Consider the following 13,838-nt stretch of genomic DNA (forward strand, 5'->3'; position numbering starts at 1 on the left):
GTTGGCCTATTCGTCAATACACATCCAGTAGTGTTTTCTTAACGCTGTCATTTGGAGACAATTTAATCAGAAGCAATGAGAAAAGTGTTTTCAAATTCATAGCGAATGTAAATAATTTTTGCAGTCTCCATAACATATGTCTGACCTGCACACGGATCACCTTAACACTGACCCTCCCTTTTCCACTGACCTCTTTAAGGAATACCTAGGATAGGATAAGTAATCCCTCTCACCCCCCCCCTTTAAGATTTAGATGCACTATTGTAAAGTGACTGTTCCACTGGATGTCTTAAGGTGAATGCACCAATTTGTAAGTCGCTCTGGATAAGAGCGTCTGCTAAATGACTTAAATGTAACTGTAAATGTTTTCCTTCGTTGGGTTGGATGGGTTTTGGCCATGGATGGTTACAGCACGTCACACCAGAGGTGGGTTAGCAAGCAGTAAGCACTGGGCTTGTGCTGTTCACATGTATGAGCACCAGGTCCATACACATTGAAGTCATTGAGTCAATGCATTTATTTTCTATCAGAGGACCCTTCAAACAAATCAGGTCCGACTGGGGCACAAACTTCATTGGGGCTTGCAGAGAGCTAAAGATGGAGGCTGTTCAGAGTGAGTGAAAAGCAAGTTCAAGAGTACCTGATTGATAAGGGTTGTACTTGAGTCTTTAACCCACCACACTCCTTTCACATGGGAGGCAGCTGGGAGAGAATGATCGGAGTCACAAGGCGCATCCTGAATTTAATGTTGCTGAAGGTGGGTCCATTCAAGCTTACTGATGAAGTCTTGACCACTATGGCGGAAGTCTCAGCCATTGTGAATGATCGTCCAGTGGTTCCTGTGTCTACGGATCCAGACTCCTCCATCATCTTCATACCAACACTTCTAACCCAAAAGGTTGATGCCATTACCCCTCCACAAGGGGAATTCAGCCATCAATGGAGGCAGGTACAGAGCCTTGTCACCTCCTTCCCTGCAGAGTCATTGGAAGTGGCAAAATGAGAAACCAACCTTCATCCAGGAGACATTGTGGTGCTGAAACATGAAACACAGCCAAGCAAAAAGAAAGGAATGGCCAATGGGCATTGTCACCAAGACATTTCCCGGCAGAGATGAAAAGGTGGGAAAGTCAAGACAGCAAGAGAGTGGTCATGCAAGGCCTTCCTGCATCCAGTCTTAGAGATGATCCTACTCTTCTCTCTTGAGACTGATAAGTACCTTTGAAGTTCTGACATGCATAGTCTTAATGGTTAATCGTGGCATCCTTAAAGATACCAGGCGAGGAGTGTTCTGGCCCCTGTAGTCGGGTTTGAGATCCTTTAGACTATTGTGTAATTCCACTGATGACCACTTGGGGCCAACTGTGTTGATGTGTGTTGTTCATTTAATATGCAAAATCCTGTAGAATAATTGTTTTCATTCCATAAGGGTGAAAGTCACACTGTGTAGCTGCAGATGTTAGCAAACTACATCCTTCTTCCTATCATTTTGTAGAATAATTTTATTTTTACTAATTACAGTCACTATTAATGTACCTATGAAGCGGTTTTTATCTGCTCAGTTTAAGAAGGGGAATATTTTGCAAGGGAAGAATAGATGTGAATTCAGCGCTATGCCCTACAATGTAAAAATAAACAATAAAATAAAAAACATCCACGTGTTAGGGACCCAACACTTTCAGGGATTTATTTTCTCAACACTTTGAAAAATGTTAGTGTTAACATTACTTTGTTGGGTCACATATAAAGACTAAGAAAGTGTTCAATTCAACACGGTGGGTGATACAATTCAGATCTCAAATTTGCTGTGTGGATGTGGATGTAATATTAATGTAATATCAATTTAAACCAAACAGTTCTTTGGTTCATTGTGGCGCTGTTTCTGAGATCTTTGCACGTAGTCATTGGAAGAATGTGCTGATTATGTCGAGTTTCCCATCGATGACCCACAGACAAGCTTCTTTCAAAGCACCCTCAGTGAAGTGGTGCCCTTGATGGAGGACCTGCTCGTGGTGGTGGCGGATGAGTAGAGTAGTGACATGGCTCCTTCCTGGGAGGATGAAACGGTTGATTTAAATCTTGGCCATAGGTTTGCTTGGGACAGGCGTCCTCCAATCCTCAGTAGGCCTGAATCCTCGATGTAGGGGCACCGACCTAATAGTGGTTCTGTTTAGGAATGGCTTTACGTTCTCTGATGCATTCCATTTCCCCTTGAAAGGTGCTGTGTTGCAAACTGCGTTTTATGTTGATTTTGGCCTGATCCAGGTCCTTGATGGAACAGGGTTTATCACAGATGTGCCATCCTTTGCAGCTGCTGCTTTGTTTGAAGGAGTGAGCACAAGCTGAGCTGCACAAGCCGAGCTGTTGCATGTGTCACTGCTCGCCAGCTTGAGACCCTCTCAAAGCGCTTTTGGTCGAACTTCTTACCAGAGATGTTGGTGGCGTGGCAAGCAACTTGGGGCGGATCTCGACATCAGATCTGGAGTCAACCAAGTCGGAAGGTGTCTGAGGGGTTTCTGGCTCTGCTGACCTGAGCAAGGAAGCTGGTCCTGTCAACCACGTGCTGTGAGTCAGGCTGCCCTTTGGGACTGATCTCGAGGCATGATCAGCAGGATTTTAGTCAGTAGGAACGTGCTTCCACTGCTCTGGGTTGGTTGATCTCCTGATACGCTGCACCCTGTTGTTTACATACACATAGAATCATCTGGAGTTGTTGTGAATGTAACCCAGGACTACTTTACTGTCGGAGTAGAATGTGACAGTGTCAAGTTGGATATCAATCTCATTGATAATTACTTCTGCTATTTCCACAGCTAGAACAGCAGCACACAGCTCGAGTCTTGCATCCGTGATCTCAGGATGTGGAGTGAGCTTGGTCTTGCCAAAGATTAAGCCGACATCGCAGTTCCCACTGGCATCGGTGGTCTTCAGGTAAGCTACTGCTGTTATGGTGTTTGTGGATAGATCACAGAAGATGCACATCTCTTTCTGGGTGCTAGGCTTAGAGAGATGGAGGTGTATGTGCTGGGAATCTTGACCTGCTCAAGCTCCTACTGTGAGTCTCTCCAGAGTTTTCGTTCCTTGAACTTCTATTCTGGGAAAGATGTGTTACAGTCGCAGTCCTCCATAGTAAGTTCTCTGAGTAGAGCCCTTCATTGAATATTTACTGGGGGGTGTAAAATCCAAGCAGATCGTACAGGCTGTTGATCGTTGACAAGACTCCACGTCTAATTTATGGTTTCTCTGCTGAGGACACCTGAAATGTGAAGACATCCTCTGCAATGTCCCAGCACACCCTAAGACTTCTCAGCATGGGAGGGAAGTCGACGGTAAGATCCAGGTCCTTCTGCCCCTTAGCTAGGTCGTCTGCAGGAAAGGCTCTCATGATCTCCGGCTTGTTAGAGGCAATTTCGTGCAAGCATAAGTTGGAGAGGGTCAACATCTCATGAGCATCGTGGAGAAAAGTGATACCTTCTTTCTCTGTGGGCAGGGATACAAGACGGCATTCCTGAGCCCATTCATGGCCACTGCTGGGGATGGGCTGTTACCAAAGATGAGGAACCGCATCCGGTACTCCACAACTTCATCATCCAGGTCATGGTACTGTACCAGAGGAATCGTAGGTAGTTTGATGGTTTTCATGAACCACAAAACAGTGAAACATCTGCTGCACATCTGCTGTCGCAGAAACAGGCTCTTTTCTGAACCGCAGTAGTACCCAAAGCAAACTGTTGTTCATGTTGGGACCGGTAAGCAGGATGTTGTTCAGTGCTACCCTGTGGTGCTGAGCGCTGGAGTCAAATACTCCTCTTATCTGTCTGGGTTTTTGTGGATGATACACCCCAAAGATTGGAAGATATCAACACTCTTCATCTGCTTGTAAGGTTGGCGCGATTTGTGCTTATTCTCAAAAATCTTGCTTATTAACTCAATGAAGTGGTCCTTCATCTCTGGAACGTTTCTTGAGCATGCGTGTGAGTGAGTGAAGTGAGGTGATTGTTGGCCTGGGTGCAGTTGCCATGGGCTATGGAAGGGGAGCGGAGCAACCCAGCTGTTTAATGTATCCTCTTTCTCCATCTTCAGAAAGGCGAGATCCTCTATTGAGTGGCCCCCAAGTGGTCAACAATGGAGTTTAATTATAGCCTAAAGGACTACAGGGGCCAGAACAACATCTTTCCCAGCATGCCTTTCAATTGAATGTTAGATACCCACGCATGACTTGCTAGTGACAGAGACATGGTTTTTCCAGTCAATAATTTCCAGTCCTGAAACCTTCAACAAGTGACTGCCTAAGTGAATATGTTTGAATTATGTCCATACATTATAGATTTCATAAGGCCTTCAGTTATGGCTTAAGTTTCCCCTAACATTGTGGTCTGATGATCCTGGCTCACAGGGCATATCAGATCTGCAAGTCACATTATGCTGGGAGAACATTCAATTATTGGAACGTTTTTTCACTCACTACCTGCATTAAGAATGACTGCTATGGTGAAGATCTTGTAAAAATAGACTACCTAAACCATCTAAACTGGAACAACCATCTCAGTAATGGGTGCAATAAATCCTATAACTTACAGATTGGATTAGTTTTGAAAAATGTTAGTTATTTATCTGTATAGTTTCAATGAATCAATCAATGTGCATGTATAAAAATAGATATTAAAACAAACTATTCTCAAAATCATCCTGCAACAAATAATTCTGGGAAATATGATAATTACGCCCCTGCTACATCTTTTTCACTCTGGGAGAGTTAACTGAAATTAACTCAACACAGTCGAGTAACAGGAACACCGCATGGTGTTGATTCCACTGAGATTAAAATAAAACTTAACTTCACTGCATGTGGTGTCAATTTCAATCCCACTGGTGTTAACCCCACTAGAATCAACACTCAGATATAACTCCCTAAATTTTTGACCTCACCACCAACATTTTAACACCTGCAAATTTGCTATGAATAATAGCATTCCGATCAGTTCACAAGCTCTATGAAAAAGACACAATTCCCCATAAGGAATATCTAAAAATGTCATGGACAAATTGGCCCCTAGACAGCATGTTTCCAGGGCAAAGATTCAATCAAAATCACACTGTGTAAAATCACATTAGCAAATAGAAAATCTTACAGATTATAGCTATACCACTCCAAAAACCGACAGGTGCACTTCCATTCCGACCATCCTAACAAAGAATTTACCATTAATCTGCCTGCTCAACAATGCAAAGCCATAGTACATAAGACAATGTATCACATCACAGGCTGTTTTGAGAGTGGAGAGTCACTGGCCTGTGTAATGTTCACTGCCACACGTTGCAGGACAAGCCCTGTCAATGTACCTGTGTGCATCAGTTGAGGCGAGGTCATAGCCTCTGACTCGGGTGCCATATAATTGCTTCTGGCTCGGTCACGCTTCAGCCCCTATGAGCACATTCCACTGGAACAGTCTGTCAGGTGTCTCCTGCTCTCCAGACTGTAAATACCGTACATGTGCCTCTTCCTTCACCCCCAGTGCCCCTCCTCTATATGCTCTTTAATTAGCTAGTTCATTCATTATTTTCTGTCAGATTATTTGACGTGTCCTCTACTGCTACTAAACAGCCTTCCTCCACTCACACGAGAATAATATTTATTCGCTGTGTATTTTAAGATTATCCAAAACTAATCCGATTTCTGTTTAGTATGGCTAATAGTTCCATTAATCTCTAAGCAAGCGGAGACAAACATCAAATGTCATGTTGACTGAATGTGGACAATGAGGGGAGTATGGCCACTCAATTGTATAAAGCTTTGCAATAGGATACAGTTTTGTCTAATAATTAACAAAAAATACATATTTGTTACTTTGCCTGTAACAAACAGTCTTTGGACAAGAGAAACAGTAATACCTACTTTGGTTTTGTTTGACTGGCTCCTGTCACCAAAAACTAATTTAGGCATATCTGTCCAAAAATGTACACTCACAATAATTGGTAATTGGCGGTGGCAATGTGTTCTTTCTATTAAGCAGGGTTAAACTTTCCCCTTTCTGGCTTACATCCTCTATCACCGACCTGCCTGGCATCCTGCTTTTCTCCTCCATTCATGTGGAATCTATACCTTCAATGAGGTTTCTTTTGACGGTATGTTGTTTGGCTAGTAGGCATCAATCTCTTGTCAGTTGCTTCTTGTTACGAATCCCTTTTGGCCCAACAGTCTAGGGGGGATGGTAATGAGACCCGTAACATAACTCATGCAAATGATTATTGTGACAAAGTAAGAGTGTGCACGAAATAACCACGACAACAGAAATCTACCGTCAAACTCTAGGTTTATTCATAAACACACGGTAATGGGGGGAGCAGGAAAAGGGGCTGAGCTGGACCCAAGGAAAGAAACAATAAGTATTCAAAAACACCCCTAAGCTAGACTAGCCTACTTTAACAACAGCTAACTAACTAACCAAAAATACAGTGGGTGGTCCGCCCAGTTCTACCTAGTGTATTTAACAAAGTTCACCTACGGGTAGTGTATGCCCATGGGCGACTTGTCTTGGTTTCCCCTTTTCCCACCAGCAACAAACAAACACCATAACCAAAAACAATACTCACAGGTGATGACAACGTGCTATGGAGGTGCTTTAAACAAAAGAGAGGTTAAGACACAAAGCGAGAGTGAACCACAGAGACCTACAGACATGGCATTTACAGAGAGATTGAGCTGAGCTGAGCTCTCGAACAAACAAATGATGGGGTTTTTAAACCATGGGGAAGGAACTGTGATAGGATAGGAAGTAGGAGGAGGTGTGTCTTCTGATTGATGATTGATTGTTGACTGATTGGGGAGTGATGGTTTTCACCTGTGAGGGGAGAAGGAGAGAAAAGAAACACACACACAGGATACACACACACAGGATAACTGTATCCGTAACACTTCTCTTCCCAGATACAAGGTTAACTGCAAAGCTGACAAGCGAGAGTTTGAGTAAAAGTGTTCATTCTATCAAATGCATACACTACCGTTCAAAAGTTTGCAGTCACATAGAAATGACCTTATTTGAAAGAAAATCTAAATTTTTGTCCATTAAAATAGTACATTCATCAGAAATACAGTGTAGACATTGTTAATGTTGTAAATGACAATTGTAGCTGGAAACGGCTGATTTTTTAATGAAATATCTAGATAGGTGTTCAGAGGCCCATTATCAGCAACCATCACTCCTGTGTTCAAATGGCATGTTGTGTTAGCTAATCTAAGTTAATAATTTTAAAAGGCTAATCATTCATTAGAAAACACTTTTTCAATTACAGTGCGGCAAAAAAGTATTTAGTCAGCCACCAATTGCGCAAGTTCTTCCACTTAAAAAGATGAGAGAGGCCTGTAATTTTCATCATAGGTACACTTCAACAATGACAGACAAAATGAGAAAAGAAAATCACATTTTAGGATTTTTAATGAATTTATTTGCAAATTATGGTGGAAAATAAGTATTTGGTCAAGAACAAAAGTTTATCTCAATACTTTGTTATATACCCTTTGTTGGCAATGACAGAGGTCAAACGTTTTCTGTAAGTCTTCACAAGGTTTTCACACACTGTTGCCGGTATTTTGGCCCATTCTTCCATGCAGATCTCCTATAGAACAGTGATGTTTTGGGGCTGTTGCTGGGTACCATCGACTTTCAACTCCCTCCAAAGATTTTCTATGGGTTTGAGATCTGGAGACTGGCTAGGCCACTCCAGGACCTTGAAATGCTTCTTATGAAGCCACTCCTTCGTTGCCCGGGCGGTGTGTTTGGGATCATTGTCATGCTGAAAGACCCAGCCATGTTTCATCTTCAATGCCCTTGATGATGGAAGGAGGTTTTCACTCAAAATCTCACGATACATTGCCCCATTCATTCTTTCCTTTACACGGATCAGTTGTCCTGGTCCCTTTGCAGAGAAACAGTCCCAAAACATGATGTTTCCACCCCCATGCTTCACAGTAGGTATGGTGTTCTTCGAATGCAACTCAGCATTCTTTGTCTTCCAAACACAACGAGTTTAGTTTTTATCAAATAGTTATATTTTGGTTTCATCTGACCATATGACATTCTCCCAGTCTTCTTCTGGATCATCCAAATGCTCTCTAGCAAACTTCAGATGGGCCTGGACATGTACTGGCTTAAGCAGGGGGACATGTCTGGCAACTGGCACAATTGGTGGCTGACTAAATACCTTTTTGCCCCACTGTATGTTAGCACAGCTGAAAACTGTTGTTCTGTTTAAAGAATAAATAAAACTGACCTTCTTTAGACTAGTTGAGTATCTGGAGCATCAGTATTTGTGGGTTCGAATACAGGCTCAAAATGGCCAGAAACAAAGGACTTTCTTCTGAAACTCCCCAGTCTATTCTTGTTCTGTTGAAATGAAGGCTATTCATTTCCAATTGAGCTGACATGCAGTGTTTACAGTGAATGCAGTCTCCACTAACATGGGAACATTGCCTTTAAATTTCAATTATTCTGTAACTTTAACGGATGTTTGAAGAAGTGGACCAAAGCGCAGTGTGGTAAGTGTTCATGATTTATTAATAGAACTGAACACTGAATAACAAAAACAACAAAGAGAACGACTGAAACCGAAACAGTTCTGTCTGGTGCAGACACAAAAAACATAAAACAAATACCCACAAAACACAGGTGGGAAAAGGCTACCTAAGTTTGGTTCTCAATCAGAGACAGCAGCCTCTGAGTGAGAACCACACCCGGCCAAACACACCGAAATAGAAAACATAGAACACAAAACATACAATGCCCACCCCAACTCACACCCTGACCAAACCAAAATAGAGACACAAAAAGGATCTCTAAGGTCAGGGCGTAACAGTAATTCTGAACTATCGCTGAACTAACTCTAAGCTACCAAATCCACAAGCTGCTTCTATATTGCTTTTGAGGAGTTCACTATTGTAGTTCTATCATTATATCATTTTGTTTAACATAAACAGAGGGAAGGCTGACATGTGGATACTCTTGGAAAGTAAATTTTATTTTCAACTTCAAACAGGTTTACCCCGTCACAGCCTGTGAGTTATTGTCCATCTCCTTTCACATCTGAGCTGTGCCTGTACATTGACCTTCTACAGTGAAGCTCCCCACCCCACCTCATATGCAAGGTGTGACTTCACAGTATGCTTCCGGTTTTACCCACCCCAAATGTTCTGCAATGGTAAATACAGCAAAAGGTCAGGGAGGATGTATCGACCACCGAGGTATAATAAGAACTGGAGACAACGTGCAAGATGTCCGCATGTTGTTTTCAAGGTAATCTACTCACGTTTTCATACGCCAAATCATGGACCATCTATGTACGGCTTGTCTCTGGTTCGAATATGCTGATTCATGGACCGTCTATATCTGGCTTGCATCCTGTACATACGGACCAACATCACATGTCACTAGCACTCAGTGCGCACAGAGAGCAGCGCGATCAGTGACAACGTCATCATGTTATCCAAAAACATGGCAGACATTGGATAAATATAAAAAAATCTAACCATTCGGCTGTGCATGACAAATAAAAAAAGTGGCCTTATTTGAATAATTCCCCTGGTGGTTTTGTGCACAAAGGTGATGACTAAAATGTTTAATTAGGTACTTTCAAATCTGACTTCTCTATGTGGGCATCTATGGAAATTGTGTAACTGGGTCAGAAATCAGTTACACTGCATTACCAAAAAAAACTGTAGGAACACTGGAAACTGTGCCTGTAGACCGAAGACCTGTCCCCTTGTTATTGATGGCCTCTGCTTAGGATGGTGACATTTGAGGTTAGCGCATGTGTTTTATATTGCCCAGACATGACATGAATTAGGGCTTTGTGTCGTAGGTAGAGGATCTAGATGAGTTGTAAGGGATACTTAAAAAAATATCTTATCTATAATGACAGCCTTCCCTAACCCAGATGACACTAGGCCAATTGTGCTCCGCCTTATGGGACTCTCGATCACAGCCAGGGTTGAACCAGGGTCTGCAGTGATGCCTCTAGCACTGAGATGCAGTGCCTTAGTCTGTTGCTCCACTCGGGAGTCCTTTTGACAATAGGCTCTGTATATACATGACTTATTTTGTATCAAAGATGGTAATGGATAGGCTCTTTGTGTAACACATTTTAGGAATAAACAGATTAATGTTCCAATTGTTAAGCTAAGCCTGTGACCTTTACAACAGATCTTGACAAATGATATGAGAGTTCAAGCTGACATAAAAACCTAAAATAAAGATGCATGAGTTACAACAAAAATAATGAATGTTGTGAAGTTCGGAAATATTACTGTCACATTACATTATATTATCAGCTGAGAATCATATTTATATTTATGCATCACCGCTTAGTATGTCAAATGCACCACCCTCGATTGCAAAGCGGTCCATCACTGAGGCCAAACTCCATGCCATCCAGGACATCCATATCAAGCGGTGTCAGAGGAAGGACAGAAAAAATGCCAAAGACTGTTCACTCTGCTACCATCCGGCAAACGGTTCTGGCGCATCTGCACTCGGACCAACAGGCATCGAGACAGTTTCTACCCCCAAGCCATAAGACTTTTTAAAATGTTCATTGAATGGTTAGCTGGACTATCTGCATTGACCCTATCTTGCAATGACTTTATGTACACTCAAAAGACTATACACACACACACACACACACACACTACACTGACACTCACTACACTGACACTCACACAAAACTCAAATCAAATCATCAAATCAAATTGTATTTGTCACATACACATGGTTAGCAGATGTTAATGTGAGTGTAGAGAAATGCTTGTGCTTCTAGTTCCGACAATGCAGTAATAACCAACAAGTAATCTAGCTAACAATTCCAAAACTACTACCTTATAGACACAAGTGTAAGGGGATAAAGAATATGTACATAAAGATATATATGAGTGGGTGATGGTACAGAGCGGCATAGGCAAGATACAGTAGATGGTATTGAGTGCAGTATATACATATGAGATGAATATGTAAACAAAGTGGCATAGTTAAAGTGGCTAGCGATACATGTATTACATAAAGATGCAGTAGATGACAGAGTACAGTATATACATTTACATATGAGATGAATAATGTAGGGTATGTAAACATTATATTAGGTAGCATTTTTTAAAGTGGCTAGTGATATATTTTACATAATTTCCCATCAATTCCCATTATTAAAGTGGCTGGAGTTGAGTCAGTGTGTTGGCAGCAGCCACTCAATGTTAGTGGTGGCTGTTTAACAGTCTGATGGCCTTGAGATAGAAGCTGTTTTTCAGTCTCTCCGTCCCAGCTTTGATGCACCTGTACTGACCTCGCCTTTTGGATGATAGCGGGGTGAACAGGCAGTGGCTCGGGTGGTTGTTGTCCTTGATGATCTTTATGGCCTTCCTGTGACATCGGGTGGTGTAGGTGTCCTGGAGGCATGGTCCTAGGGCTCAGGTCCTCTGAGAGAGAGAAAGAAGGAGAGAAAGAGAAAATTAGAGAGAGCATACTTAAATTAAGACAGGAGAAGTACTCCAGATATAACAAACTGACCCTAGCCCCCCGACACATAAACTACTTCAGCATAAATACTAGAGTCTGAGACAGGAGGGGTCCAGGAGGGTGTTTTTAGTTTAAACTCAAAGAACACATCAGAATGATTTCTTTGATGCCTGCTGAGAGCATAATAAAATTACTTCATTTGTCAGATCACGGCTGATAAGTGTGATTAAATTGAGCAGTAATAAACGTCAAAATGATATCCAATAAGGGAATGTGGCACAAGGTCCCTTTTTCACAAGCTTGACTGTTCAACTAAGATAAGGCACATGAGCTTTGGTTCAGTCAAATTTGTGTTATTTACAATGTGCACATCTTTACTGACCATATCCAATTAAGGGTCATTATTTGTCATGTACATACCAATGCAGTGAATGAGTACTTGCCCCCTTTCTATTTCTACTATCAGATCTTAAACCAAAACCTAATATAAGATCATGGAACCTGAGTTTACAATTTATAGAGTATATGCATATTTTATTTATTTAGTTAACAAAGTAACACAACACCCAATTCTCTGTGTGAAAAAAATATTTCCCCCCTTAAACTCAATAAATGTTTGTGCCACCTTTTAGCTACAATGACTGCAACCTAAAGCTTCCTGTAGTTGATCAGTCTCTCATATTACTGTGGAGGAATTTTGGCCCAATCTTGCATGCGGTACTGCTTTAACTCAGTCACATTTGATTGTTTTAAAGCAGGAACTGCACGTTTCGTGTCCTCTCAATTGGGCTTAGGTCTGGACTTTGACTAGGTCATTCCAAAACATCAAATCTGTTGCTTCTAAACCATTTCCATGTTGACTTGTGTTTGGATAAGTGTCTTTCTGCATGACCCAGCTGTGCTATAGCCTGATATTCTCCTTTGGAGTTCTCTGATACATTGCAAAATGTATGGTTTATTCTATGAAGGCAAGTCATCCAGGTCCTGAGGCAGCAAAGCATCCCCAAACCATCACACTACCACCACCATGCTTGACTGTTGGTATGAGGTTCTTACTGTGGAATGAAGTGGTTGGTTTTCGCCAGACATAATGGGACCCATCTCGTGGAGGACCCAAATGAGCAGTTCATGTTTGAAAACCCACAAATGTTGCTGAGTTAAAGCAGTTCTGCATGCAAGAGTGGGCCTAAATAAATTCCTTCACAGCGATGTGAGAGACTGATCAACTACAGGAAGCATTTGGTTGCAGTCATTGCAGCTAATGGTGGCACAAGCAATTATTGAGTGTAAGGGGGTTACTTTTCACACAGCGGAATTGGGTGTTGCATAACTTTGTCAATTAAACAAATATGATAGGTATATATTTTTTTGTTATTTGTAAACTCAGGTTTGCTTTATCTAATATTAGGTTTTGGTTGAAGGTCGGACAGCACTAAGTATAAAAAATATGCAAAAATAGAGAAAGTCTGAAAAGGGGCAAATACTTTTTCACTGCACTCAAGCTACTGACGAAGGCTGGTTGAATAGAGCATAATTGGCAAAAGGTAGATATTTCAGCGTGTCTTGTAAAAGCTTTGCAAAAGGTCTGTGCCAAAGGTTTGTAGCCAGTCTGGTTAACCTTTTCCTCTGCATTTATAAAGCCCAACTTATTTTTTTTAATGAATAATATTACGCAGGTAGTAAGGCGCTTAATCAATAGAAACATTCACACATACAACATTGTACAATTATCAGTGTGGCTACAATCTCATACATAAAAAATAACAGACCACCATGTTTCATTTCAGTCCACTACAGAACTATAATGTTTTTTTCTCTCAATTCACAAAGAAAAATATAAGCTGTGTTGCATTGTTCTATAACTTCTTTGTCATTTAGCAGATGTTCTTATCCAGAGCAACTTATCACATAAATGTTTTAAACTTTTTTCTACTGGTCCGCCGTGGGGGACGCACCATGCTCTACCAACTAAGCCACACGGAACCTCTATGATAATTTTGTTCAAGCATCATTTTTTGCTCCTCTCTAATCTGCATTCCAATGTTTGTGGGACATTTATGCATCTTGTGTTATATTGTGAAATCACATGCTTGGAATAGATCGAGTTGATTCTCTTCAGGGGCAAAGAGTAGAAATAACATTTATTCTATTGATGAAATGCCACTGGCTACCATATCAGACTCCAGTGGAACACACCATACAACAGCAGCTGTTAGTCTCACAAAACAAAGGCACGTGGAGGAGACCAGCAGAGATTCTCATGGTTTAAAAATCTCAAATAGATTTTATGCGTCAGCTGTTGGTGCCTCATGGCCTTGTTTTGGTCCCAAATAAATACAA

Source organism: Oncorhynchus gorbuscha, linkage group LG09, assembly GCF_021184085.1.
Source record: "Oncorhynchus gorbuscha isolate QuinsamMale2020 ecotype Even-year linkage group LG09, OgorEven_v1.0, whole genome shotgun sequence".
Classification (NCBI taxonomy): domain Eukaryota; kingdom Metazoa; phylum Chordata; class Actinopteri; order Salmoniformes; family Salmonidae; genus Oncorhynchus; species Oncorhynchus gorbuscha.